Here is a 27,882-nt window from a genome sequence, read left to right on the forward strand (position 1 = left end):
GTCCGATCTCCTGGAGGCTCAGGGTTGACCGTGTCACGAATCATCAACCCTGCAGCCGCGGAGAACACTCCCCAGTCGGCGGAAGGAAGCGCCACCCGCGGGGTTCCTCGAGTGGCAGTCTCACCCTCAGCCAGAGTGAAGAAACTTACTTGGGCGAAATACAGATCAAACGTGTAAGTTAAACGTTCGGGCCCCTCCAGGCCGTACGTCAAATCTTCCTCTGGTATCGGCTGACTCAAGCGGCTGACATACATCCTCGCTTTTTTTGGAGCGAGTGAGCCCTCTGTCGTCATGGTGATGTTCACGGGCGTCTCACAGATGTAACGGAGGATCGGAGTTCGTCTTGCCATGGTGAATGCTGTATGTCACACTTAATTCAACGTCTCGGATGAATAAAAACACCATCTGGTGTGACTGAGAAGAAACTTTGTTTTTTCCGCCTTCATCACCTCGGGCGGCAACTCCGATCAGCGGGTGTCCCGCAGCCCCTGATCGACCGGGTAATATCTTAAAAGAAACTGCATCTATCGTGACTAAGAATAAGCTTTGTTTTTCCATCTTCAAACAAACCCAGCGAACGACCCCGTCATCAGGAAATCGGATGTAATAAAACATTCAAGCTTCAACCAAAGATTCAAGCTTCTCTACTATGTTATAAAAGACCATCTGGCGTGACACCCCCGCTGCGCAGGTCACACACACACACACACAGAGCGCTCCAAAACACACACACACACACACACCTCCGAAACACACACACACCTCCGAAACACACACACACACACGCGCGCACACACACACGCACACAGCTAGCGTCTGCAACAGGTATTACAGCCGTGGGGTGATGTTTCCGTGAGGAGCTCTATGTGTGGGTATTTGACCGTCTTGCTGCAAAGACTTACAGCCGTTACAGCCGAGAGACGGTTATTTTTAACCCTTCTTTAATTTAAGAAATAAAAAACAGAAAAGGAGACGCATTAATTTAAGAATTAAAAAATATTAAAGGGGTATTAAAATATTCGTGTTTAATCACTAAATTGAAGAAAACCTTCCATAATTGTGCACAAGATATGGGTATTTTTTAATCCTTCTTTAATTGAGGCATTAAAAACCATAAAAGGACGTGCTTTAATTTAAGAATTAAAAAATATTAAAGGGGTATTAAATATTAGACACTGATTTATGTTTAATTATTTCAGAATTAGTTAATTCTTTAATACATTAAAAAAGATCTAGGTATTTTTTAATTGTTCTTTAATTCATGAAATAAAATGACATTATCAATAGTGACGTAGTCGATTCTGGTTGGTTGTGACGTCATAAGGGGTGTGGTTAGGGGCGGGGCTTAGCGACGTAGTCGATTCTGATTGGCTGACAGGGCAATAAATCAGTTTTTGACATAAGGTCGCTCAGTTTACTCTCTAATCTTTACATAAAATGTATTTGGACAGTTATTGGCACCCTTTGATGAATTTACAGTAAATGATCACTTTTACAGCATGGCAGCTTAGTGGTTAGCACTGATGCCTCACAGCATCGATCGATTCTGTCTGTGTGGGGTTCCTCCAGGCACTCTGGTGTCCTTCCACAATCAAAAACATGCTTATTTAGAGTCTGCTCCTTTCTCTTCTCCTGACCAAAGCAGCATCTCTACATCTGGAGTTGATTCCCGGGCGCCAGACTGTGGCTGCCACTGGTCCGAGTGGTTGGATTGTCTCTAACTGTAATTCGGATGGGTTAAATGCAGAGGACAAGTTTTGTTGTGTGTGTATATATATATATATATATATATATATATATATATATATATATATATGTGTGTGTGTGTGTGTGTGTGTGTGTGTGTGTGTGTGTGTGTGTGTGTGTATGTATGTACAATGACAATCAAGCCCCTTCTTGTCTTTCTATTATTCATGTGAATGATGGCTGTTTGTAGCTATTTAGCATTAGCTATAAGTACTGTGATGTGTTGCACTGGATAACTGTTATTTTCTGTCTCCTGCATCTGTCCCTTTTTAAATAAACATTAAATGGTATAATACAATAATAATAGATGTGATCAGAGATTCTGGCAGCTGGGGATTATGACTTGTTCAGTTTTATTTAATTTTAATCATATTTTTCAGATTTATTTTTACTTTGCCCAGTGTCATGACAATAAAACATTAAATACAACGTGCATTGGAGATAACACAACTTTTTGTTTTTGTCACTGCAGAAACAGAACAGCACAAATGGAGACGGACTTCAACCTTTTGTTCAGAGTACAGAGGTGCACCCAAAACCAGGAAAGATGGAGAAACAGTACAAGTGTGACCAGTGTGGGAAAGCTTTCATCCGGCTATCTTATCTAAAACAACACCAACTTATGCACAATGAGAAAAAAACACACATTTGTGATCAGTGTGGGAAAGCTTTCAGCCGTTTTTTTTATCCTGCAAGAACACCAGCGCATCCACAGTGGAGAGAAACCACACACCTGAGCCCATTGTGGGAAGTCTTTCAGTTGGTTATTTACCCTACAACAACACCAACGCATCTAGAGTGGAGAGAAACCACACACCTGTGATCAGTGTGGGACCACTTTCAGACATTCACGAAGTCTAAAGAAACATCAACTCATCCATAGTGGAGAGAAACCGTACACCTGTGACCATTGTGGCAAATCTTTCAGCCGGTTATTTATCCTACAACAACACCAACGCATCCACAGTGGAGAGAAACCATACATCTGTAACCAATGTGGAAAATATTTCAGCCAGTCACATAGCCTAAGGACACACCAACTCATCCACAGTGGAGAGAAACCATACACCTGTAACCAATGTGGGATCGCATTCAGGCACTTGTGGAGCCTGAAAAATCATCATGTCATCCACAGTGGAGAGAAACTGTACACCTGTGACCAGTGTGGCAGAACTTTTAGTCAGTCATATAATCTAAAAAGACACCAACATATCCACAGTGGAAATAAACCATATACCTGTGACCAATGTGGGCAATCTTTCAGCCAGTTGCATAACCTTCAACAACACCAATGCATCCACAGTGGAGAGAAACCGTACACCTGTGACCAGTGTGGGAGGGCTTTCAACCAGTCATCAACCTTAAAAACACACCAACGCATCCACAGTGGATATAAACTTTACACCTGTGGAGAATGTCAGAAGAGTTTCAGTCGCATGAAGTGGTACTTAAGACACAAGCAGATCCATACAGGAGACAACCATAAAGGTCAAGTTGGTTTAGCATAGAAGAAGAAGAGTTCCTGTACAGACCCCGAGGTTCTTCAGTTCGGTGTTTATCTGACCTGATGAGCTAATTAAACAAAACGCTCCTTTTTACCAAATTTACGCAACAGTACCCCCTCATTGTATAGAAGCAGTGGGAAATGAATCTGTCTAGAGTCTGGACTTGAAAGTATTCACAGTACTTGGCTGCTCAATTGCAACTGGTAGACTGTTCCACAAAACTGGAGCACGATGTGCAGCTGCTCCACTGTCTGCTCTTTTCTTATGACTCTTATGAGGTGATGGTCTAGTGGTTAAGGTGTTGGGCTTGAGACCAGAAGATCCTCGGTTCAAATCCTAGCCTGACTGGAAAATCAGGCTAAACTGGCTAAACTGCAGGATTGTCTTACAGACATAAAGACATGGATGACCTCTAATTTCCTGCTTTTAAACTCAGATAAAACTGAAGTTATTGTACTTGGCCCCACAAATCTTAGAAACATGGTGTCTAACCAGATCCTTACTCTGGATGGCATTACCCTGACCTCTAGTAATACTGTGAGAAATCTTGGAGTCATTTTTGATCAGGATATGTCATTCAAAGCGCATATTAAACAAATATGTAGGACTGCTTTTTTGCATTTACGCAATATCTCTAAAATCAGAAAGGTCTTGTCTCAGAGTGATGCTGAAAAACTAATTCATGCATTTATTTCCTCTAGGCTGGACTATTGTAATTCATTATTATCAGGTTGTCCTAAAAGTTCCCTAAAAAGCCTTCAGTTAATTCAAAATGCTGCAGCTAGAGTACTGACAGGGACTAGAAGGAGAGAGCATATCTCACCCATATTGGCCTCTCTTCATTGGCTTCCTGTTAATTCTAGAATAGAATTTAAAATTCTTCTTCTTACTTATAAGGTTTTGAATAATGAGGTCCCATCTTATCTTAGGGACTTCGTAGTACCATATCACCCCAATAGAGCGCTTCGCTCTCAGACTGCAGGCTTACTTGTAGTTCCTAGGGTTTGTAAGAGTAGAATGGGAGGCAGAGCCTTCAGCTTTCAGGCTCCTCTCCTGTGGAACCAGCTCCCAATTCAGATCAGGGAGACAGACACCCTCTCTACTTTTAAGATTAGACTTAAAACTTTCCTTTTTGCTAAAGCTTATAGTTAGGGCTGGATCAGGTGACCCTGAACCATCCCTTAGTTATGCTGCTATAGACGTAGACTGCTGGGGGTTCCCATGATGCACTGTTTCTTTCTCTTTTTGCTCTGTATGCACCACTCTGCATTTAATCATTAGTGATCGATCTCTGCTCCCCTCCACAGCATGTCTTTTTCCTGGTTCTCTCCCTCAGCCCCAACCAGTCCCAGCAGAAGACTGCCCCTCCCTGAGCCTGGTTCTGCTGGAGGTTTCTTCCTGTTAAAAGGGAGTTTTTCCTTCCCACTGTAGCCAAGTGCTTGCTCACAGGGGGTCGTTTTGACCATTGGGGTTTTACATAATTATTGTATGGCCTTGCCTTACAATATAAAGCGCCTTGGGGCAACTGTTTGTTGTGATTTGGCGCTATATAAAAAAATTAGAAAAAAAAAAAATTACCGCTAATCAGTGCCGCAAATGTTTGTGTTTCACAAAGAATTATGTCTTTATTTCTCTTCCTTAAAGTTAATGAAGAACAAAAATGTGAAGCTTTGTTACTTATTTGAGGAACTGAAGCTGTTGGAGTTCCTCTAGCACCCCCCCCCCCCCCCACACACACACACACACTTTTCAGGTACATTATACAATAACTTCTTAGACAGTTGTACTCTGTAATTCCCATCTTCAAGCTTGCCAGTTGCCTTTATGTTTGATGACTCACTGTACTTTGCCAAATGTTTCTGTAAATTTCTTGTTTCTTGCAATAAAGTTTAAAATCTAATAATACTAAAAAAAAAAAAAACCTCCAAGTCTTCGCTACGTACGAATAGATTTTGGTGTTATTAATACGGTTACTACGTACGAATAGTTACTTCCTGAGAAGTGACGTTTTGCTCATTAATGTTGCAGCAGGTCAGTCTGAAAAGTGCTGAGTTCTTCCCACAAAATCTGCGCGAACTCTTGCGAGTCGCATCGCCTTATTAACCCACAACCACATTTCAAGTCCGAGATAAACTGTTGCATCTATTTTTGATTATTCTGACGAAATTTGATGTTTAAGGTTTGGGCTCCGCCACGGACGTACTGAGATTACCTCCAGACTTTCATGCCAGGTTTGTATATTCGCTGTCTGCGCGTGCGCGACTAATGGGGAGTTTGTTGCGTACTGAGTTTACCCCGCGCGAGGAGGACGGGCAAGATGGCTTCCGTGTAAGATGTGTACGTTTCAAAAAAATATATAGTTATGGACCGCTGAGAGACACAAACCTACCTATATATTTGTCTGACACGTCATATTTTTACAAGTCAGTCGAAAAAAAATACTCTTAAAAGAACCGGATAACAACGAAGCTAACTTTTATCCTCTGCAGGTTTGTCTTTAAGAAGCTAATTACGCGGCCCACAAACTCAACAGCGGAAAAAGAAAAGATGTTGTCGGCATCACCGAAGAAACGCGTTGCAGGTGATCATTCGTATTCTGAGGTGAGCACTGAACTTGGTATATGGGGATAAGCTGACGTACTGAGATTGCCCCGTACTAGATTTGTACATTCGCTTTCTGACAAGCTAAAAGTGGCCGCTCTCGTTATGGCCGAACAACCGTCCAGTTTCTGTATATTCTGTGTTAGTACGCGCCCGCGGCCGACGTGCTTGTTGAATTCCTGTGCAAAAAGTAGTTCCCATATAATTGAGATAATCGGTATATGTCATCTAAATCAATTCTAAAATTTACCAGTAATAAAATTATAAAGTTAACTGAAGTTTTAAGAGAGGCCATAATTAATAGTTAAGAAACTTAAAATTTATGAGCAACTTCACCTGTTATTGCTCAAACACATTGTAAACATTGACACGATGGAGTTTGACGCCGAAGAGTTCAGAAAGTTATGATTGGAATGTTTTGATGACCATTTACAGTTGACGATGAAAGACTTGGGTGTTAACTTCGTGTTAAAGTCAGAACAAGAAGCTGCACTGAAAGAGATCAATCTGGGACAAAGAGACACATTCTGTGTGTTGTCGCTCCATTGAGAGCGGCACTCTGAGCTGGGTGCTTAGGCCTCTCTCTCTCCTAGCCTGTGATTGGTTTGCGGCCAAGACGCTGATGTCAGCCTCACGTTGATGTGGCGCAAGCGCTTCTCTCCTATTGGTCGTTTAGGAGTGGGAATTCCAGTGATGCTCTCCTATTGGTCGTTTAGGAGTGAAAAATCTCACTCCAAAATGGAGGCCAGTGCCGGCCGGTTGTCGGGCTTTCCTTTTTGTCGAGTTTGCCTTTTTGTGTGCTGACCAAAATCAGGCTTAATGTGAATAAATTCTGATAGATGATTCATTGATTTTGTTTAGTAAGTTCAGTGTAATGACATAATAATACGTATTTGTCGCGGACTTTTTATTTTTTATTTTTTTTGAGTAAATGCTTTGGTGGAGCATGAGCATGGCTAAAACCAGCTTCTGGAGGGGGGCTTTATGTTAGAAAGATTATGTAATCTTATCTAATCTTAATCTTATTATATAATCTTAATTGTATAATAAGATTATAAATCTTACACAGTTGGATTATTGCAGTAGAGCTAGTAAATTATTGTTGTGCTTTTATTAATATGTATTTTAGTGAGAAGAAGATACACTGATATAGTCAACATCAATTATTAGATTTGTGAATGTGTATAATTCATTTTGTTATCACTGCAGGTAAGATATGTTATTGTTTTGGTTGGCAGTAATTTGATCCTCTATGGCTGATAACAAGCCCACTGTAAATGGTGCACATCCCTGTGCCCCAGTTAAATATGTTGTGTTGCAGTTGGACTTCACAAAGTTACTAAATAAAAAACCATATACCTACAAAGTCTGTTTTCAACTAAAAATAGTGAGTAGTTTAGCAGACACCAAACTGTATTGACAAAAGTTCCAGCTCAAGCCCCAAAGCACTCCCACATCATTACCCAACAACGCTCTTACCATAGTTACCATATCCAACACAAGTCTTCCATCTCCCCAAAGTATCACCTCAACCAAAACTACCACATGTATCACAAAAATGCATATAGCCATACCTGTTGGGAAAGTGTAGTGACACGGACCCACAACAGGGGGCGTAAATGAATGGACAATGAATGAGCCGAAAATAGAACACTTTACTGTTGTGAATGTGCACAACGAAATACAGATGATTACAGAATTTGTATGCAGTCAGTCTACAAAGGTGACGTGTGGGCAGGCTCGAGGATAGAAGACGTCCCTCCAGAGAGGAGCCGGAACCCACACGATTTCCACTGCCACCGAACCCGGAGAATACTGGAGCCGCCAAGTCCCGAGTCCCCACGTGGTCACTGTTTCCGGCTGTCGGATCTGGTACTGCTGGCAGGAAGCAGAAACAATCAAGGGTGGGTGTGTGCACACCCAGTAACACAGTCAGAACAGTCAGACTTCTTTTAAAGTGGGAAAGAACACCTCCACCTTTATTGACAGTTCAACTCCGGTTGTCTCTGTAGTGCGGTGTGACAAGTGAACACCCTTCACTTTGTCACCACTCCGTACTCCGACAGAACAACAACAGTGAGTAGACTCCTGAAACAATATCACAGAATAGAGAAAATAATGTGCGCACGGCACAATCACGGCTGAGGTATTACCTTCTTGGCAGCAAGGTGGAGATGTCATCCAGCTTTATGGAGTGGTTGATGAATGACAGCTGCTGGAGATGATGATTGACAGCTGCCACGTCTGACTGTCCTGAAGAGGCGGCAGCGCCCTCTTGTGCCTGAAGCCCGCACTTCAGGCAGGATGCCCTCTGGTGGTGGGCCAGCAGTACCTCCTCTTCAGCGGCCCACACAACAATACCTCCTCAGCGATTGTCCCCATCTCTCAGACCAGTGCCAGTGACAGTACCTCTAAAACCCAAACAACTGTACTCGTTGTCAGTCAAACTCCTGACTACAAACCATTAGACACAAGCCAGACCAATACTGCCACAAAAAACAAGTCTGATTCTTCAAGTTCTCTGACTCTTGACCAGGTTGATCAAGAAGATGAGGACCAAGTATCTGCCAACCCCAACAATCCATCGAGTCATATGTCCAGGGAAGATAGACTGGCAGAGAACAAGAAAAGGTACCATCTCCTGTGTGACTATCTACAAAGCGGTAAGATGCCAAAAGGACTCACCAAGAGAGAAGCTCGCAATGTACGAAACCAGGCCAAGACTCACAAATGGGATGCTGCAAGTGAGTATGTTTGGTAGTTAAATTACTGTGACTACATGGCTGTAAATGATTTAAAATTCTACGTTCGGATAATGACAAGAAATGTATATAATAAAGTATAATTGTCAAAAACTAGAAACAACACAGGTGTTGCCTGCCATAAATATGTGTTGTTATATAGTAGTAAGTCCATTTGGCGGCTTCCCTGAAGAGTGGTGAAGGTAAGAAGAGTAAGGTGAAGAGACCTTGTCAGCAAACAAGGTCTCTTCACCTTACTCCAGAGGATTGGATGCCCTCCCAAGCTACTGAAAATGATCACGTCCTTCCACGAGGAGATGAAAGGTACTGTCCAATATGATGGCTTATCCTTGGAACCCATCCCAATCAAGAGTGGGGTGAAACAGGGCTGTGTGCTCGCACCAACACTCTTCGGCATCTTCTTCTCACTGCTGCTGAGACACGCCTTCAACCAGACTGAAGATGGAGTCTTCATTCACACAAGAAGTGATGGCAACCTCTTCAAACTGGCCCGCCTCCGTGAAAAGACCAAGGTAAAGAAAATTCTCATCAGAGAGCTGCTGTTCGCAGATGATGCTGCCCTCACCACACATACAGAGGAAGCCTTACAACGGCTTATCAACAGCTTTGCTTCTGACTGTACTGAGTTTGGTCTCACCATAAGCATCAAGGAAACCAACATTATGGGTCAAGATGTCAGTAATGCTTCCCACATAACCATCAGTGACCATACCCTTGAAGTGGTTGGGAACTTCACTTACCTGGGCTCTACCATCTCTAGTAACCTCTCCCTCGACATTGAGCTTAACACAAGGATTGGCAAAGCATCATCAGCAATGGCTCGCCTGGCAAAGTGAGTGTAGGACAACTCCACGCTGACCACCAACACCAAGATGAAAGTGTACCAAGCCTGCATGCTGAGCACTCTTCTCTATGGCAGCGAAACATGGACCCTGTATTCCCATCAAGAACGCATGCTGAAGCCTTCCATCTGCGCTGCCTCAGATGACTCCTGGGCATCACCTGGCAGGACCGTGTCCCAAACATCAAAGTACTGGCTCAGGCAGGAGCACCAAGCATGTTTGCCCTACTTAGCCAAAGACGGCTATGCTGGCTTGGTCATGTTGTCCGCATGGACGACGGCCGTATCCCCAAAGATATGCTGTACAGTGAGCTAGCCACTGGCTCCAGACCCACAGGATGGCCTGCACTACGCCACAAGGATGTCTGTAAGCGTGACCTCAGAGCGAGCAACATCAGCCCAACAGACCTGGAAACATCAGCAGCAGACTGTGACAGCTGGCGGCTTACCACCAAGAGTGGCATCCAGCTGGCAGAAGCGAGGAGGGAGGAGCATTGGGAAGAAAGGAGACTCCAACGATGACAGCGAGCAGAGTCAGCACCCACAGAAACTGGAAATTATACCTGCAGCACCTGCAACAGAGTCTGCCGATCCAGGATCGGGCTCTTCAGTCATAGCAGGCGCTACAACCCAACTATCGGCTGACCCACAGCGCAGCTCCATTGTCTCCCGAGACAGACGGATACCAGAGAGATATAGTAGTAAGTCCATTCGGCAGCTTCCCTTGTTTACACTCAGCAAATCTGAGGCAGAACTTCGTGTTGAATTGGCACAGGTTTTATGCCGGACGCCCTTCCTGATGCAACTCCACAATACATGGAGAAATGTGGCAGGGGTGGGGTTTAAACTAGAAACCTTCTGCACTGAAACCAAGCGCACTAACCACAAACCTTGTTCTGCTTTGACGTGTTCACAGGGCGTTACAGGCTAATTACAAATTAATGGTTTAATCATGCTAATTGGAATAAAATTTTGGCTTGCTGTGGGCTTCTCTATGAAGCTGATTTTTGACTCTCATTCTCATGCAATGCAATGGGAGTCTAGCTAATGAAGGATCCGTCTGTCATTATTATGCGCGTGGACCCTACGTCAAGTTTTTTCCAGGCACTGTAGTTTCACTAAGTGTGGTCATAAGGATTCCATATGTGGCAACATCTTTTGTCTGGATGATTATTACATTATGCACTGTTATTATCCTATAGCCATGCATATTTTTAGCGTAAAATCCTGATTTTTGACCAAAAATGAATGAAAACTGTATTCCATAAAGTATTAAAGTTATAGCCACTGTCAAACAGTTTTCATATTCACTGAAAGTATATTTTTCAGTTATGGCCCTGTGATGAAGGCATCAAAACAAACTTCTGTTGAAGTTTAAAATTTTTTGGGGGGGAGGCAAGCCAGACCACACCGTGCTTCTGGTTATAGTTTTGATAAGGCCTCAAATAGACCCTTGGATTTGATAGGGATGATTCATAGTAATAAGTTTGTGACATGATATGAGACAAGATATGACACGGCGGTCATGGATTAGTGATTATGGGGGAAAATCTATTTTGAGAACTTTAATTTCACACTTTGAACTTGTCATTCTGTAGAAGATGATTTAGAATCCAGTTGTATCAGTAGCCATCCATGATTCAATTTCTCGTAGATGTTACCAAGGGACACACCTTTTCTCCCTGGCTTTTAATCACTTCTAAGTGGACTGTAATTTTAATTCATTTATTTTATCAATTTTATAGTATTGAGTTAGTTGCTTAGTTTTATTGTAATTGCTGCATTTTTATTAATGTTTTATTGTGTACAGCACTTTGGTTGATTGCGGTTGTTTTAAATGTGGTTTATAAGTAAAGACAGAGTTGAGCTGAAATGATTACTAGAAAATATTATTTTCATAATTTCTCTGTTTTTGAGAACTATGATTTCAGTCTGACTGCAAGTACTATGTCATGTTATATGTCATAGATTCTTTGAACTGTGTGTGTTGGTTGCGTGTAAGTCACATGGGTTTCTACCCGCTATATTTAACATTTTTGTTATATTTACAGGACAAGAGTTGTTCTACACTGGTTCCAAGTCTAAGTCGAGGAAAAAAGTCATAACAGAACTGAGTCAAATAATGGATCTCCTTCAACAATACCATTCAAACCCGATGGGAGGACACAGTGGAATCAACAGCACCCTTGCCAAGATATCTCAGTTTTATATCTGGAATGGCATGAAAGGGGACATAATTGAATATGTATGTACTCAACATGTTGTTTGTTTGCATTAGGATTTTGTAACTTAATATATAATTAGCGGTTTGTTCTGTGTCAAATAGTTTTGTAGGTGATCAAATCTTATTGTTCGCCAAAAGAAACAATTGTAATGTTCACTTGGGAATTTTGGAATAATAATTATAATGGCCACAATTATAATGCTCATAAAACCTCACATTAAATAAGTTTCATAATCACTAATCCAGAATAATGTCTGTGCATTGTTTTTTCAGATTTCTTGCTGTGATGGGTGCCAGCGACATAAAATTAAACCAAGGCCCCAGAGTTGCACCCAATCTATGTAAAAGAGCCATTGCAGTTGGTCCGAATGGATTTATTTGGTAGTTATTCATACTAGGTCTAGTGGATTTGTAGTTTTTTGATAGTAAATTTAAATTGTTAATCTACAATTATTAAGGATTTTCAACTTTCTAGCAGACATTTAAGACTTGGCTTAATGATATTTCATTCACAGGTCTAATGTCCATGACTACAGATGGCTACAAATATGTACTAGCATTTACAGATTACTTTACTAAATTTGTGGATTTCTTCCCACTGAGAACTAAAGCAGTCAGCGGAGTAGCCAAAGGGATAAAGGTTTTTGTGTGTAGATGGGGTGCACCACAACGGTTACTATCTGATCAAGGACATGAATTTATTGCAGCGGTAAGTTGACAAATATGTAAGTGACCATGTTGTGAGTATATACTAGCCTCTACTGGAGGTTGGCTCTCACTGCGGTATTGTATCATTTCCTGTTCCGGAGCACAGTGGTGTTTTGCTGTAAGTAAGTAAATTTTATTTATATAGCACCTTTCACAGACAAGAGCCACAAGGTGCTTCACAACATAAAAGCACAGTACACCACACAAAACATCAGACAATGGCCGAGACATAAAAACATAAAACATAACATAGGATCACAGAGCAGCCTAAAAGCTAAGCAAACACTTGAGTAAAAAAGAAAGTCTTAAGTTGGCTTTTAAAAGTATCGACAGAGTCCAGTGAGCGCAGAGAGAGCGGGAGACCATTCCAAAGCCTGGGAGCAACAGCCTGGAAGGATCGCTCTCCTCTGGTTGCAAAATGGGTGCGAGGAGCCATCAACAGATTTTGGTCCACAGACCTCAAAGCCCTGGCAGGGGCATAAGGCTGTATAAGGTCACAGATATAGGGAGGCGCCTGGCCATGTAGAGCTCTAAAAGTTAAAACCAAAATTTTAAAATTGATCCTGAAGGACACTGGTAGCCAATGAAGCTCCTTTAAAATTGGGGAAATATGAGTCCTTCTGTTAGCTTGCGTCAGAATTCTTGCTGCAGAGTTCTGTACCAACTGCAGTCGACGCAACTCCTTCTTGTTTAGACATGAAAACAAACTGTTACAATAGTCTAAACGTTTATTTACTGTTTAATCTGCGCAGTTAGATTGATCTAGATAACTAGATAACGATTTGTTTCACAGTGTAATCTTCACGTGCCTTAACCTGGTTACAGCAGGATGAATATGTTAGTTTAAATGAGTCAACACCCCCGAGTCACACTAACTGCCAGAACGCTCGTAGCACGGGCCGAGGCGGAGGATTAGCAGCAATCTTCCATTCCAGCTTATTAATTAATCAAAAACCCAGACAGAGCTTTAATTCATTTGAAAGCTTGACTCTTAGTCTTGTCCATCCAAATTGGAAGTCCCAAAACCAGTTTTATTTGTTATTATCTATCGTCCACCTGGTCGTTACTGTGAGTTTCTCTGTGAATTTTCAGACCTTTTGTCTGACTTAGTGCTTAGCTCAGATAAGGTAATTATAGTGAGCGATTTTAACATCCACACAGATGCTGAGAATGACAGCCTCAACACTGCATTTAATCTATTATTAGACTCTATTGGCTTTGCTCAAAATGTAAATGAGTCCACCCACCACTTTAATCATATCTTAGATCTTGTTCTGACTTATGGTATGGAAATAGAAGACTTAACAGTATTCCCTGAAAACTCCCTTCTGTCTGATCATTTCTTAATAACATTTACATTTACTCTGATGGACTACCCAGCAGTGGGGAATAAGTTTCATTACACTAGAAGTCTTTCAGAAAGTGCTGTAACTAGGTTTAAGGATATGATTCCTTCTTTACTTCCTCCAAACCATCAACATGTTTATTAGACCCCATTCCTACCAGGCTGCTCAAGGAAGCCCTACCATTATTTAATGCTTCGATCTTAAATATGATCAATCTATCTTTGTTAGTTGGCTATGTACCACAGGCTTTTAAGGTGGCAGTAATTAAACCATTACTTAAAAAGCCATCACTTGACCCAGCTATCTTAGCTAATTATAGGCCAATCTCCAACCTTCCTTTTCTCTCAAAAATTCTTGAAAAGGTAGTTGTAAAACAGCTAACTGATCATCTGCAGAGGAATGGTCTATTTGAAGAGTTTCAGTCAGGTTTTAGAATTCATCATAGTACAGAAACAGCATTAGTGAAGGTTACAAATGATCTTCTTATGGCCTCAGACAGTGGACTCATCTCTGTGCTTGTTCTGTTAGACCTCAGTGCTGCTTTTGATACTGTTGACCATAAAATTTTATTACAGAGATTAGAGCATGCCATAGGTATTAAAGGCACTGCGCTGCGGTGGTTTGAATCATATTTATCTAATAGATTACAATTTGTTCATGTAAATGGGGAATCTTCTTCACAGACTAAGGTTAATTATGGAGTTCCACAAGGTTCTGTGCTAGGACCAATTTTATTCACTTTATACATGCTTCCCTTAGGCAGTATTATTAGACGGCATTGCTTAAATTTTCATTGTTACGCAGATGATACCCAGCTTTATCTATCCATGAAGCCAGAGGACACACACCAATTAGCCAAACTGCAGGATTGTCTTACAGACATAAAGACATGGATGACCTCTAATTTCCTGCTTTTAAACTCAGATAAAACTGAAGTTATTGTACTTGGCCCCACAAATCTTAGAAACATGGTGTCTAACCAGATCCTTACTCTGGATGGCATTACCCTGACCTCTAGTAATACTGTGAGAATCTTGGAGTCATTTTTGATTAGGATATGTCATTCAATGCGCATATTAAACAAATATGTAGGACTGCTTTTTTTGCATTTACGCATTATCTCTAAAATTAGAAAGGTCTTGTCTCAGAGTGATGCTGAAAAACTAATTCATGCATTTATTTCCTCTAGGCTGGACTATTGTAATTCATTATTATCAGGTTGTCCTAAAAGTTCCCTGAAAAGCCTTCAGTTAATTCAAAATGCTGCAGCTAGAGTACTAACAGGGACTAGAAGGAGAGAGCATATCTCACCCATATTGGCCTCTCTTCATTGGCTTCCTGGTAATTCTAAAATAGAATTTAAAATTCTTCTTCTTACTTATAAGGTTTTGAATAATCAAGTCCCATCTTATCTTAGGGACCTCATAGTACCATATCACCCCAATAGAGCGCTTCGCTCTCAGACTGCAGGCTTACTTGTAGTTCCTAGGGTTTGTAAGAGTAGAATGGGAGGCAGAGCCTTCAGCTTCCAGGCTCCTCTCCTGTGGAACCAGCTCCCAATTCAGATCAGGGAGACAGACACCCTCTCTACTTTTAAGATTAGGCTTAAAACTTTCCTTTTTGCTAAAGCTTATAGTTAGGGCTGGATCAGGTGACCCTGAACCACCCTGAACCTTAGTTATGCTGCTATAGACTTAGACTGCTGGGGGGTTCCTATGATGCACTGAGTGTTTCTTTCTCTTTTTGCTCTGTATGCACCACTCTGCAGTTAATCATTAGTGATTGATCTCTGCTCCCCTCCACAGCATGTCTTTTTCCTGGTTCTCTCCCTCAGCCCCAACCAGTCCCAGCAGAAGACTGCCCCTCCCTGAGCCTGGTTCTGCTGGAGGTTTCTTCCTGTTAAAAGGGAGTTTTTCCTTCCCACTGTCGCCAAGTGCTTGCTCACAGGGGGTCGTTTTGACCGTTGAGGTTTTTTACATAATTATTGTATGGCCTTGCCTTACAATATAAAGCGCCTTGGGGCAACTGTTTGTTGTGATTTGGCGATATATAAATAAAATTGATTTGATTTGATATGTAAGGATTCCTTTAAATTGAAAATAAATCTGCCAAAAAAGCTGTTTATTCAGTGACAAACTATTTTTCAACAATACCTCTTTTTAGTAAAACTGACAGATTTTTACCACTATTTAAAAATGCTATTATCCTTGACTGCAAGGTTGTTAATGAGTCATTGTTTTGCTGATAATCCGTAGGTAAATGAAGAAGTTTGTAAGCAGCTGAACATAAAGCGGCCCATCGTCGGTGGTTACCACCCACACGCCAATCAGCTCAATGAACATACAAATCAATCTTTAAAGGTCCGACTGACAAAGCTGGTGGATGAGCACCAGGATGATTGGGCCGAATACCTTGAGGAAATGGCATTTTCCATCAGAACACAGAAACAGACATCAACTAAGTTCACACCCTTTTCCTAATGTTCAACCGTCATGCTCGATCACCAATTGAGGTAGGTTTTGCCACAGATCCAGAAATTTTACATTGAAAGCTACAAGAAAAAAAATCAGCACTATACAAAATTGTTCTTATTCTGAGAAGAAAAGTACTGCATAGCTGTCATGTAAAAGCCAAATGGTATTGAATTTTTTTTTCCTCCGCACTTTGTTCATTAAGCTACTCTCTCCACTGCAGTCCCCTTGGTGATGTTTAGCCTAACTGCTGTGCAGTCAGAATGGGTCTAAAACCCAGCCTGTCATTCCATTTCATTTAGCTGTTCTTGGGATATGTATGACTGTGTCCTTTCAGATGGATCCGGTAACGGATGATGTTGCACCCAATCTAACACATGTAGATGAGGCTGAACTGGAAGAAATGGTGTCAGCCTGCGAGGAAAGAGTGCAGTCCACCCATGAACAGGTATATTCTAAAACATTTTAAATCAACATATGAAATTACTGTAACATTTTAAATCAACAGATGAAATTACTGTAACATGAGAACCGCAGTTTTTGATATGTTGGGAAAACGCACACAACCATTTTTCTGTTTTATATTGGTGTGGGTAAAACGGATGACCTGTGTGATGTGATTTGCTTGATGGAATTGGACAAACAGTGAACATGAACATTTTCTATGCTTGTCATATTCCTGTTCCTATATGTATATATGTAGAGATCAACTTTAATAGTTTTTGGGTATCTTCAGGCACTAAAGAACATAGAAATTTGCCAGAAAAAACAGAAGTCCTACAAGGCCCGAAAGTTGAAGGCAGTCAGAACATTCAAGTTTGATGTTGGTGACACTGTGCTGCGTCACGTAATGACAAAAGTCAGGCACAAAGGTCGAAAAATGGATCCTCATTGGATTGACCCTTACAGGTTAGTGAAATATTTAATTTTAAACCAAATACTCCTCATTATATAATCAGAAGTTCATAAACAAATATTTAAAATGTTACGTAAATAGGCTTGCATTATGATTTGAATTTCTGTTTAAATTTTGAGTGTTTTCACAGTTTTTCTTCTTTTTTTTAAGCACACTTGTGAATGAGTCCAGGGAAGCAATATCATTAAGAGATGAGATCAGAATTGATTGAAATTTAAAGGTATAAGGCCGCCCAAATTTCAATTTAATTTCAGTTTATTCAATTTATACCGAGCCAACTCACAACATTGTGTCAAGGCGCCTCACATAAAAAGAATTTTAAAACAGATAAAAAAGAATTAAAAGATTAAAAAGCACAATTTAAAAGACACAATTAAATAAAAGACAAATAGCACAATAAAAATTGTAATGGCATAATCAGAAGCATGGGAAAACAAATAACGTTTTGAGCCTAGACTTAAAAATGTCCCCAAAATCATACTGCCTCACTGACACAGGGAGACTGTTCCACAGAGCAGGGGCACGGTAAGAGAAGGCTCTTTGACCCGCTGACTTTTTTTTTTCACCCTAGGAACACAAAGTAGTCCCGCATCCTGCGAATGCAGAGCCCGGGCCGGTACATAGGGTTTCACCAAATTGGCCAGGTAGCAGGGTGCCAATCCATGAACATTTTCGTAGGTCAGCAGCAAAACCTTAAAGTCTGCTCTCACAGAGACAGGAAGGCAATGAAGAGATCCCAGAATGGGGGTAACATGGTCAAACCTTCTGCTTTGTGTCAAAAGTCTGACAGCAACCTTCTGAACCCGCTGGAGACCCCTAATGCTGGACTGCAGTAACCCCAAAAATAGAACATTACAATAATCCAATCTAGAAGAAACAAAAGCATGAATCAGGGTCTCAGCATCAGCCATAGACAGGATGGGGCGAATCTTCACTATATTTTGCAGATGGAAGAAAGCAGTCCTCGTAATGGCTCTAATGTGGTGATCAAGGACAACGTAGGATCAAAAATTACGCCAGGGTTCCTCACTTTGTCCGTATAATGTATAACACACAAACCTAAGCTAAGCACTAGCTGGTCAAATTGATGCCGATGCCTCGCTGGACCAAGAACCATCATTTCAGTCTTATCAGATTTTAAAAGTAGGAAGTTACTAGACATCCAACTTGTCACTGATGCAAGGACATCTTCCAAAGATTTTAAGTGAATGAGACTACCAGCAGTTATCAGCATGTACAATTGAGTATCATCAGCATAGCAATGAAAGGCAATCCCAAAACACCACAGTATATTCCCAAGGGGTGCTACATGAAGGGAGAAAAGCAGGGGGCCAAAGACTGATCATGTGGAACCCCAAACTTCATGTCACTAAGATTAGACGTAGTGTTATGCAAAACACAATGAGAACGATTGGACAGATATGACGTTAACCACACAAGGGCACTTCCAGTAATCCTAAAATGATTCTCCAGCCTATCAAGTAAAATATAATGATCCACGGTATCAAACGTTGCAATAAGATCTAACAGCACCAAAACCGCAGTGGTGTCCAAGTCCATTGCTCGCAGAAGGTCATTCACTACTTTAGTGAGCACTGTCTCTGTGGAGTGATATTTTCTAAAGGCGGTTTGCAATGGCTCAAAAAGATTGTTCTCAGTAAGCTGGTCCACGAGCTGCCATGAAACCACTTTTTCCAGAATTTTTGAACAAAATCAAGTAATCACTGCAGATTCTAAACATTTAGGAACAGATCCAGAAGAAATTTGATGCAACGCTGCTCCAGCCGTTCAGACATTTTCCTCACAATGAAAATCCGACAAGGGGGGAGGACCAGTGCTCGCTCAAAGCGTGCTCACAGGCGATTGACGCAACCGACAGGCGTGAAAAAACTCATGCATGTGCACGAAGGTTCAAGCTTGGCTGATGCAATCACATGTGATTCAAATCCATAAGGTTAATGCAAAAAATAAAAGGTCGGATACTTTTCTAACAGACCTCGTAAAGTTTGGAAACTACTAATCTTTTCAAAGTCTTGCAACACACAGAAGTTACACTAATACGGTGGTAATTTAGTGGTTTTGTCGGGATCCTTTTTAAACATTGGTATTACAATAGATTTTTTTTTTCCAAGCCAAAGGTAGGGTGCTGGTCAGGAGGGATTGGTCAGAAATGAAGAAAACAGGGTTTGCTAAATGTTGGGTGCATTTGTAAAGGAGCTGAGGGTGGATACTAGGGGACCCATAGTAGAAGCGGCATCAATAGCTATTAGAAGTCTGTAGATTTCATTGACCATAAATAATACAGTTGTATGCAAACGTTTTGGCCTCCCTGATAAATTTCATGATTTTCCTTTATAAATCATTGGTTATCTGGATCAGAAATTTCAGTTAAATATATCATATAGCAGACAAACACACTGATATTTGATATGTGAAATGAAGTTTACAGAAATTGTGCAATAATTATTTAAACAAAATTAGGCAGGTGCATAAATTTGGGCACCCTTGTCATTTTATTGATTTGAATACATTTAGCACTAATTATTGGAACACAAAATTGGTTTGGTAAGCTCATTGACCCTTGACCTCCTTACACAGGTGAATCCAATCATGGGAAAGGGTATTTAAGATGGGCATTTGCAAATGTTTCCCCTCTTTGCATCTTTGCTATGAGTGGCAACATGGGAGCCTCTAAACAACTCTCAAATGACCTGAAAACAAAGATTGTTCATCATCATGGTTTAGGGGAAGGATACAAAAAGCTATCTCAGAGATTTCAGCTGTCAGTTTCCACTCTGAGGAACATAGTGAGGAAATGGAAGACCGCAGGCACAGTACTAGTTAAGGCCCGAAGTGGCAGGCCAAGAAAAATCTCAGATAAACTGAAGTAAACGATGGTGAGAACAGTCATAGTCAACCCACAGACCTGCTCCAAAGACCTACAACATGATCTTGCTGCAGATAGTGTCTCTGTGCATCGTTCAACTATACAGCACACTTTGCACAAAGAGATGCTGTATCATGCTGTGATGCAGAGGAAGCCTTTTTCTCTGTACATGCCACAAACAGAGCCGCTTGAGGTATGCTAAAGCACATTTGGACAAAGCAGCTTCATTTTGGAATAAGGTGCTGTGGACTGATGAAACTAAAATTGAGTTATTTGGACATAACAAGGGGCGGTATGCATGTCTGAAAAAGAACACAGCATTCCAAGAAAAACACTTGCTACCTACAGTAAAATTTGGAGGTGGTTTCATCATGCTGTGGGGCTGTGTGGCCAGTGCAGGTTCTGGGAACCTTGTTAAAGTTGAGGGTCACATAGATTCCAGTTAGTATCAGCAGATTCTTGAGAACAATTTTCATGAATCAGTGACAAAGTTGAAGTTGCGCCAGGGCTGGATCTTTCAACAAGACAATGACTCTTAACACTGCTCAAAATCTACTAAGGCATTTATGCAGAGGAACAAGTACAATGTTCTGGAATGGCCATCTCAGTCCCCAGACTTGAATATTATTGAAAATCTGTGGTGTGATTTTAAGTGGGCTGTCCATGCTTGGAAGCCAACAAACCTGAGATGTTTTGTAAAGAAGAATGGTCCAAAATACCTTCAACCACAATCCAGACTTTCACTTGAAGCTATAGGAAGCATTTAGAGGCTGTTGTTTCTGCAAAAGGAGGATCTACTAAATTATTGATGTATTTTTTTCTGTTGGGGTGCCCAAATTTATGCACCTACGTAATTTTGTTTAAAGTATTATTGCACACTTTCTGTAAATCCTATAAACTTCATTTCACTTCTCATATATCACTGTGGTTGCCTGCTATATGATATATTTAACTAAAATTGCTGATCCAAACAACCAATGATTTCTGTGTAGGCTCTCAGTTGTCCAGGTGGTTTCCATAGTAGAGAAGCTTGAATCTTCGACTGGACTGGGTTGCTTGATGCGAGGACGTTTCGCTTCAAATTGCAGAAGCTTCCTCAGCTAAAATTCTTGCTCTGGTAGTCTGACTTCTGTCATCAAGGGAGCCATCAGGAGAGGGTCCGTCCCATCATTAGGAGGGACAGCTGCTATGTCATTAGGAAGGTGCTAACTAGAGCACAATAGGTGCTAATTAGAGCTATTGTTTAGTCACTAGCCTATAGCAGTCTGCCTCTCGGTAGGAGGGGTCTGTTAGGTTTAAAACTCCATCTTTTGTGGCTTCTGTTTATTCTTCTCTACAAGAGTCAAGACAGAAGTCAGACTATCAGAGCAAGAATTTTAGCTGAGGAAGCTTCTGCGATTTTGAAGCGAAACGTCCTCGCGTCAAGCAACCCAGTCCAGTCGAAGATTCAAGCTTCTCTACTACAACCAATGATTTATAAAGGAAAATCATGGAAATCATCAGGGGTGACCAAACTTTTCCATTCAACTGTATATTAAAGTCCCAATGAGGAGCTGGATTATGGATTCTGCAACATAGACCATTGGGAAAGCCTGGGCCAATCATTCTGCCACAAACTGGGGATCCGTTACCAGGTTGCCCATATGGGACCTAAGAGGACCCACTAATGAGGGGCAAACCTTCTTATTACCTCCGCCAAGGAGGTTATGTTTTCGGTCGCGTTTGTTTGTTTGTCTGTCTGGTTGTCAGCAGGATAACTCAAAACATTTTGAACGGATTTTGATGAAATTTTGTGGAGTGGTTGGAAATGACAAGAGGAACAAGTGATTACATTTTAGTGGTGATCCGGATCACGATCCGGATCCAGGAAGTTTTAAAGGATTCTTCACCATTGCGGGATAAGGGGAATTTTGACATTCTAGTTTCTAACTCCACAAAAACAAGGCAGAAAGGCTTGAAAAAAAATTAGGGTGTAACATAGTCAAATGTTCTATCAAATAACAAAGTTTGGTGATAATCGGATCCAGATTCCGGATCTGGTGATCCAGAATATGCAAAAATATAGGGAAAATAGAAAATGTCAGTCTGAGGTGACAAATGAAGCTAGAGATGCACAAGTAACACCAAATTGTAGCTGAATCTGTACTGATTCAGTAAGGTGTCATCAGATTTGATGTAGCTTCAAATGTTATGGCGCTAGATCCAGAAGAAAACCGCCATTACCGAAAAATCGTTTTTATACAATAACTTTTGAACTAATAAAGACATAAAAGTGATTCCAAGTTCTAGTGGTATGTTTTCATGGTCAAGGATGTCAGATATAAAGGAAAGAAAAGTGTATTATCATAGTTTTGGTTGTAACACTGAATTGTTGAATAGATCACTGTGCCAAGGAAGGAATCTCTTTAGGGTCAGTGACCCTATGGCCTTGTTTAGAGAAGTGTTTCATAAATGTTAAAAAAAATTCATATATTTGCAGTTTAGTTGAATAATAAATTGAATTTTGTCTCTTATTTGTTTTTGTCTATGAGCACATGCAATATCAATATCAGTGCTCAGATGACTAGCTTCTGGGAAAGGTGCAAGTTGCAATAAACTGTGATGCCAGGCGCTAAGGATACATGCTATCCAGTCACAGCAGATGAAACTTTTTTTACTACTGAGCAAACATCATTGTTAGACTTTTTTAGGTTCAGTGATTCCACGGCGTGTAGATGTTATTGTAGGGAAGGTGTCGTAGCACGGACCCACAACAGGGGGCGCAAATGAACGGACAATGAGTAAGCCAAAAAGTAACAATTTAATGTTGTGATAATACACAACTAAATGTACAGAAATTTGCACAGTCAATAAACACCAGGTGACGTGTGGGCAGGCTCGAAGATAGAAGACCCCTGACGAGAGAAGCCGCGTCCCACACGGCTTCCACCACCAACGGTCTGAAGAACACCGGAGCCGCCAAGTCCCGAGTCCCCAGGTGGCCTCTGTCTTCGGCTGTCGACCCTGCTACTGCTGGCAGAAAGCAGAAATAAGATGTATGAGTGTGAGTCCGCACACTCAGTAATTCACAGTCCATACACAGTTAGGAGGGAGCACCTCCACCTCCAATCACACACTCGTACAGCTCCTGGTTCAACCACTTATCTGGGTTGGGATGTGAGGCGAAGCCATCGCTGTCACACCAAACGGCAATCCCTCAGACAAGGAAACACTCCAGGAAAACGGCTGTAACAGAAGTTCAGGTTAAACACACAAAGTGTCTGTCAGCAGAGAAATTACCTTTGTAATGGTAGTCGATTTCTCGGCGGGGAGGTGGAGTTGCAGTCCGGCTTAAGTAGTGGTGTAGATGAGTGACAGCTGGTGTGATGAGTGACAGCTGTCACTTCCTCTGGGTCTGGCGCCCTCTCGTGCTTGGAGCCCGCACTCCAAGCAGGGCGCCCTCTGGTGGTAGTGGGCCAGCAGTACCTCCTCTTCAGCGGCCCACATAACAGTTATGGCGTCAATGACCCCAGTGCTTCTAGTTTTTTTTATATATTTGTAAAACAGTTCAGGTGAATCCTTAGTGTATCCTTAAAAGCCTTTATTAGGCTGATTCCAATTTGTTGAACCACTGTAAGTATGATTTAGTGCTTCTACAGCTGGACAAGTGATTGACACCACTAACCTAGGGGGAGGTGATGGTCTAGTGGTTAAGCGTTGGGCTTGAGACCAGAGGATCCTCAGTTCAAATCCCAACCTGACCAGAAAATCACTAAGGACCCTTGGGCAAGGTCCTTAATCCCCTGGATCAGGGGTGGGCAACTTGTTCCAGAAAGGGCCAAGAGGGTGCAGGTTTTCTTTGCAACCACTGACTCCACCAGGCGATTTCACTGATTAATATCACTTTGAGCAGATGGAATCAGTTAATCAGTGAAATCACCTGGTGGAGTCAGTGGTTGCAAAGAAAACCTGCACCCTCTTGGCCCTTTCTGGAACAAGTTGCCCACCCCTGCCCTAGTTGCTCCCGATGTGTAGCGAGTACCTTGTATGGCAGCACCCTCACATGGGTGAATGTGAGGCATTAGTGTGTAAAGTGCTTTGAGTGTCTGATGCAGATGGAAAAGTGCTATATAAATGCAGTCCATTTATTTACCTAGTGCCAGAGTGTTTCTATTTGCGTAGACCGAGTGGAAAATTGCTCATATCAAGACACAAGTCCATATTGAATTAAAGAAATTCTCAGTAGTAAGTACATAGGAAACTGAAAAGAGACCACATACATTCAAGTTGTATTCTTTTGTTTTCTATATCCACTTACTCCAAGTAAGGGTCACAGGTTTGCTGGAGCCTATCCCAGCAGTCATAGGGCATGAGGTGGGGTACACCATAGACAGGTCTATCACTTGACCACATACAGACAGACAAACACATTCACACCCACACGCACACCTATGGTCAATTTTAAGTTTCCAATTCACCCAACCTGCATGTCTTTGGAAGTGTGAGGAAGCCGGAGCACCAAGAGGGAACCCACACAACCACATGGAGAACATGCAAACTCCACACAGGCACCAGTTAGGAAGCGATTTCACGACCTTCTTGCTATGAGGCAGCAGTGCTAACCACCGAGCCACCATGCTCCCAAACATTCAAGTTGTAGTGATGATGTAAGTAATGTAGCCAACACTCACCTTCTCTGCACTGCAGTAGAATCCTGTAAATTTTAACATCAACCGTGAATATTTAATTCCAGTGCAAAGCATTACCGTGACAACTCTATTTGTTGCCACCACTTTCAATGTGGAGGGCATGTGAATGCACACAGAATTGTGGGTACATGACATCAGGGTAGGCAACAGAATGTGTCCATTTACGGCTCAAACATAGCAGTTATAAAACTGTTGTTGATTTGGGGAAATGTTTTTCTTCTCTCAGATTATCCAGTGGAATATTAAATCTGGATCTCCAGCTGACCCCACAGGACTCAAAGTCTGATAAAAGGTTTTCCTCCAAACATAAGTGTTCTTGAGGTATTATTAACTTTTAAATGCATAATCAGAGTTCTGTTAAGTTGTCACATCCCTGACTGCGCCTTCAAATCCTGTCCATGAACATCAAGAACAGGATTTGAGACAAGAGGCAGCCCTGATGGAGTCCAACATGTGGTCACAGCTCAGGCTTCTCAGGGAAATACGTGTGCAACAGTGAAAAACTAAAATTTTCCATTTTCACTTATTTTCGTTTATTAGATTGAGTATAACAAATAAATCAGTTATCATACATTTTTGACATTTCAAAAATATTCAGGGATTAATGTAGCCACCCTTATTTTCAGTTACTAACATGAGCCTTTCATCCATGGAGTTTCAGTTTCTTGATCTGTTGATGATCAAATGTTTTGTGGAGTTTCAACAGCAGCTTCCCAAAGGTGTTGTTTTCCCTCACTGTAATCTCACTTTTATGAAGGGCCCACAAGTTCTCAGTCAGGTGTAGAAGGGGACCTTGCTGTCATTGAAGCAAAGCAGTGGAGCGCTGTTCTGTATAGAAATCGTGCCCTTTCTGAACAATGCAGACAGTGTTATATGCAAAAGATGTGATATCTCTCCTGCATGTTGTTTTTAAGACATTGAGCAAAGTCAAAGCAAGTCTGGACAGTATGATCTAAATTAAATAAAACTGCAAAAAGTCATAGTTCCCAGGTGCCTTCTGGTATTGGTTGCCGCTAACTTTACCCCGGGGACCTGTGGTGGCCATTTTGGGCCAATGAAAACATCACTGAACTCTGTACAAATGCATGTAAATTGTTCACTTTTTGAAAGGGATCAGACTCGTCCATAAAGTCAACTTCAGGTCAGCTTGGTGTATAAATCTCATCATTTCAGCTAACGAGAGCTATCAGCTGGCTGTTAGAAACAAGTTAGAGACAAAATCCAAACCAGCTGATTTCAGTACAGCCCAAGCGTGTTTTCATTGGGCGGCCAGTTGTGGAAGTACGAATTCTCACCTTCGGATTCGCCAGAATTGACATGTACTCGCACCATCCCGTAGAAGCTTGGAGGCTCTGATAAATCACCTCCATGTAGTTTAATCCATGACAATTTTCCACAACTTGCACATCACATCTTTTTGTTTTGTGTGACAGGAACAGAACACCACAAATGAGACCGACTTCAACCCTTTCCTCTGAGTAATGAGGTGCACCCCAAACCAAGAAAGACCCATAAACAGTACAAGTGTGACCAGTGTGGGAATGCTTTCAGCTGGCATGGAATCTGAAGTGACAAGTTATCCGCAATGAGGAAAAACCACACATCTGTGATCACTGTGGGATTACTTTCAGGCATTCACAGAGTCTAAAGAAACATCAGCTCCTCCACAGTGGAGACAAACCGCACACCTGTGACCATTGTGGGAAAACGTTCAGCTGGTTATTTACCCTACAACCCTGTTACTCATTGCGCGGCTCTCGAGCTTTACTTGGCAGCTCGCAAACCTGGCAACGCACCCCACCAACCATTTGTGAACGCATGTGCAGCGATGTCATATAATAGGCTGCTTCGGATGTGAGATGCAAAAATCACAGATGACAAAATGGATTGGTTTGTAATTAAAAAGGGAAAGAAAATAGCTGATGCAGGAGATGGAAAGACACAGAGAGTTGCAAGAAACAGAGAGGGGAGAGAGCATGAGGAAGATCCGCATGCAGACCCTGATGAGGGGACAAGCAGCCAAACGGAAAGTCAGAATACAAAAAGGAAGGTATGAAGCATACAAGATGAGCACAGGAAATTTCAAGATAAATGGACGGATGAGTTTTTGTTTATTCTCCATAACACGACCCCGCTGTGCTTATTGTGCAATGAAACCCGTGCCTGCTTTAAAAGGAGTAACTTGGAGAGGCATTTCAAAACAGCGCACCCACAATTTAATGAAAATTATCCACCTGGCAGTGAAGTAAGATTAAAATAACACAGCTCACTTCACTTGGTGAGCAGCAAAGACTTATCCACAAGACAAGCTCTGCTGCAGAGCTTTTAACAGAGGCGTCTTTTGAGATAGCGTGGATTTTGGCCCGGGACAAAAAAACCTTTCTTGGACTCCGAAACAGTTAAACACTGTTTTTTGGCTTCCACGGAAATAGTGTTCAGAGACTTCGCCAACAAGGACAAGATCATTAAACAATTAAAAGCACTACAGTTGTCTGATTCAACAATAATGAGGCGGATGGAAAACATTGGAAAGGACATTCGTGACCAGCTGTTGGCTGATCTGCGTGCCCCACCTTGCTTCAGCATGGCAGTGGACGAAAGCACTGACATCACCGATGTAGCTCAGCTGTGCTTTTGGGTGAGGTTCCCAAAAAAAAAAACTTTTCGAGAGGAAATGTGTTTACTACCACTCCAGGGCCAAACAAGAGGCGAGGATATCCTGAATGCACTTTTGGCATTTTTTGAGGAAAATAATCTCAGCTGGCCCAAACTCGCAAGTGTCTGTACTGATGGTGCCCCAAGCATGCAAGGCAAAGAGAAGGGTCTTGTTGGCCTCATGAAAAAAAGGGATGAAATGCCAAATTTCATTAGCTTCCATTGCATCATCCACCAGGAGGCCCTGGTGTCAAAACTCAGAAATAATGCATTTCAAAATGTGATGCAAATTGTTGTGCATGTGGTCAACTACATTGTTTCAAGAGCACTAAACCACAGACAGTTCAGACAGTTAATCGAGGACTATGAAACAGAGCGATTTAGTGCTGCACAATGAAGTAAGATGACTGTCTCGTGGGAAAGTGCTGGAGCGGTTCCTGAGCCTCCTTCCTGAGATCAGCACCTTCTTGGACAGCAAGGGGAAGCAACAGCCAGAGTTGAAAGACCCACAGTGGATTGTGCAGCTGGCCCT

At 41.7% G+C, this 27,882-nt stretch overlaps 1 long non-coding RNA gene across 3 annotated transcripts; it reads left to right on the forward strand.

The window, feature by feature from the left end:
- Positions 1–5,507: 5,507 nt before the first annotated feature.
- LOC117530515 lies at positions 5,508–27,370 on the forward strand. 3 transcript variants are annotated; one of them, XR_004566405.1, is made up of 10 exons: positions 5,508–5,588; positions 5,741–5,852; positions 8,389–8,596; positions 11,507–11,700; positions 11,953–12,060; positions 12,195–12,388; positions 15,989–16,245; positions 16,542–16,652; positions 16,941–17,113; positions 26,129–27,370. It is a non-coding gene; the product is annotated as an uncharacterized LOC117530515 (long non-coding RNA). The 3 variants fall into 3 exon arrangements; XR_004566403.1 differs by lacking the exon at positions 5,508–5,588 and having other exon boundaries at positions 5,595–5,852; XR_004566409.1 differs by lacking the exons at positions 5,508–5,588; positions 8,389–8,596 and having other exon boundaries at positions 5,595–5,852.
- The last annotated feature ends 512 nt before the right edge of the window (positions 27,371–27,882 follow it).

The sequence above is a fragment of the Thalassophryne amazonica genome, chromosome 1 (genome assembly GCF_902500255.1).
Source record: "Thalassophryne amazonica chromosome 1, fThaAma1.1, whole genome shotgun sequence".
NCBI classification, from domain to species: Eukaryota; Metazoa; Chordata; class Actinopteri; order Batrachoidiformes; family Batrachoididae; genus Thalassophryne; species Thalassophryne amazonica.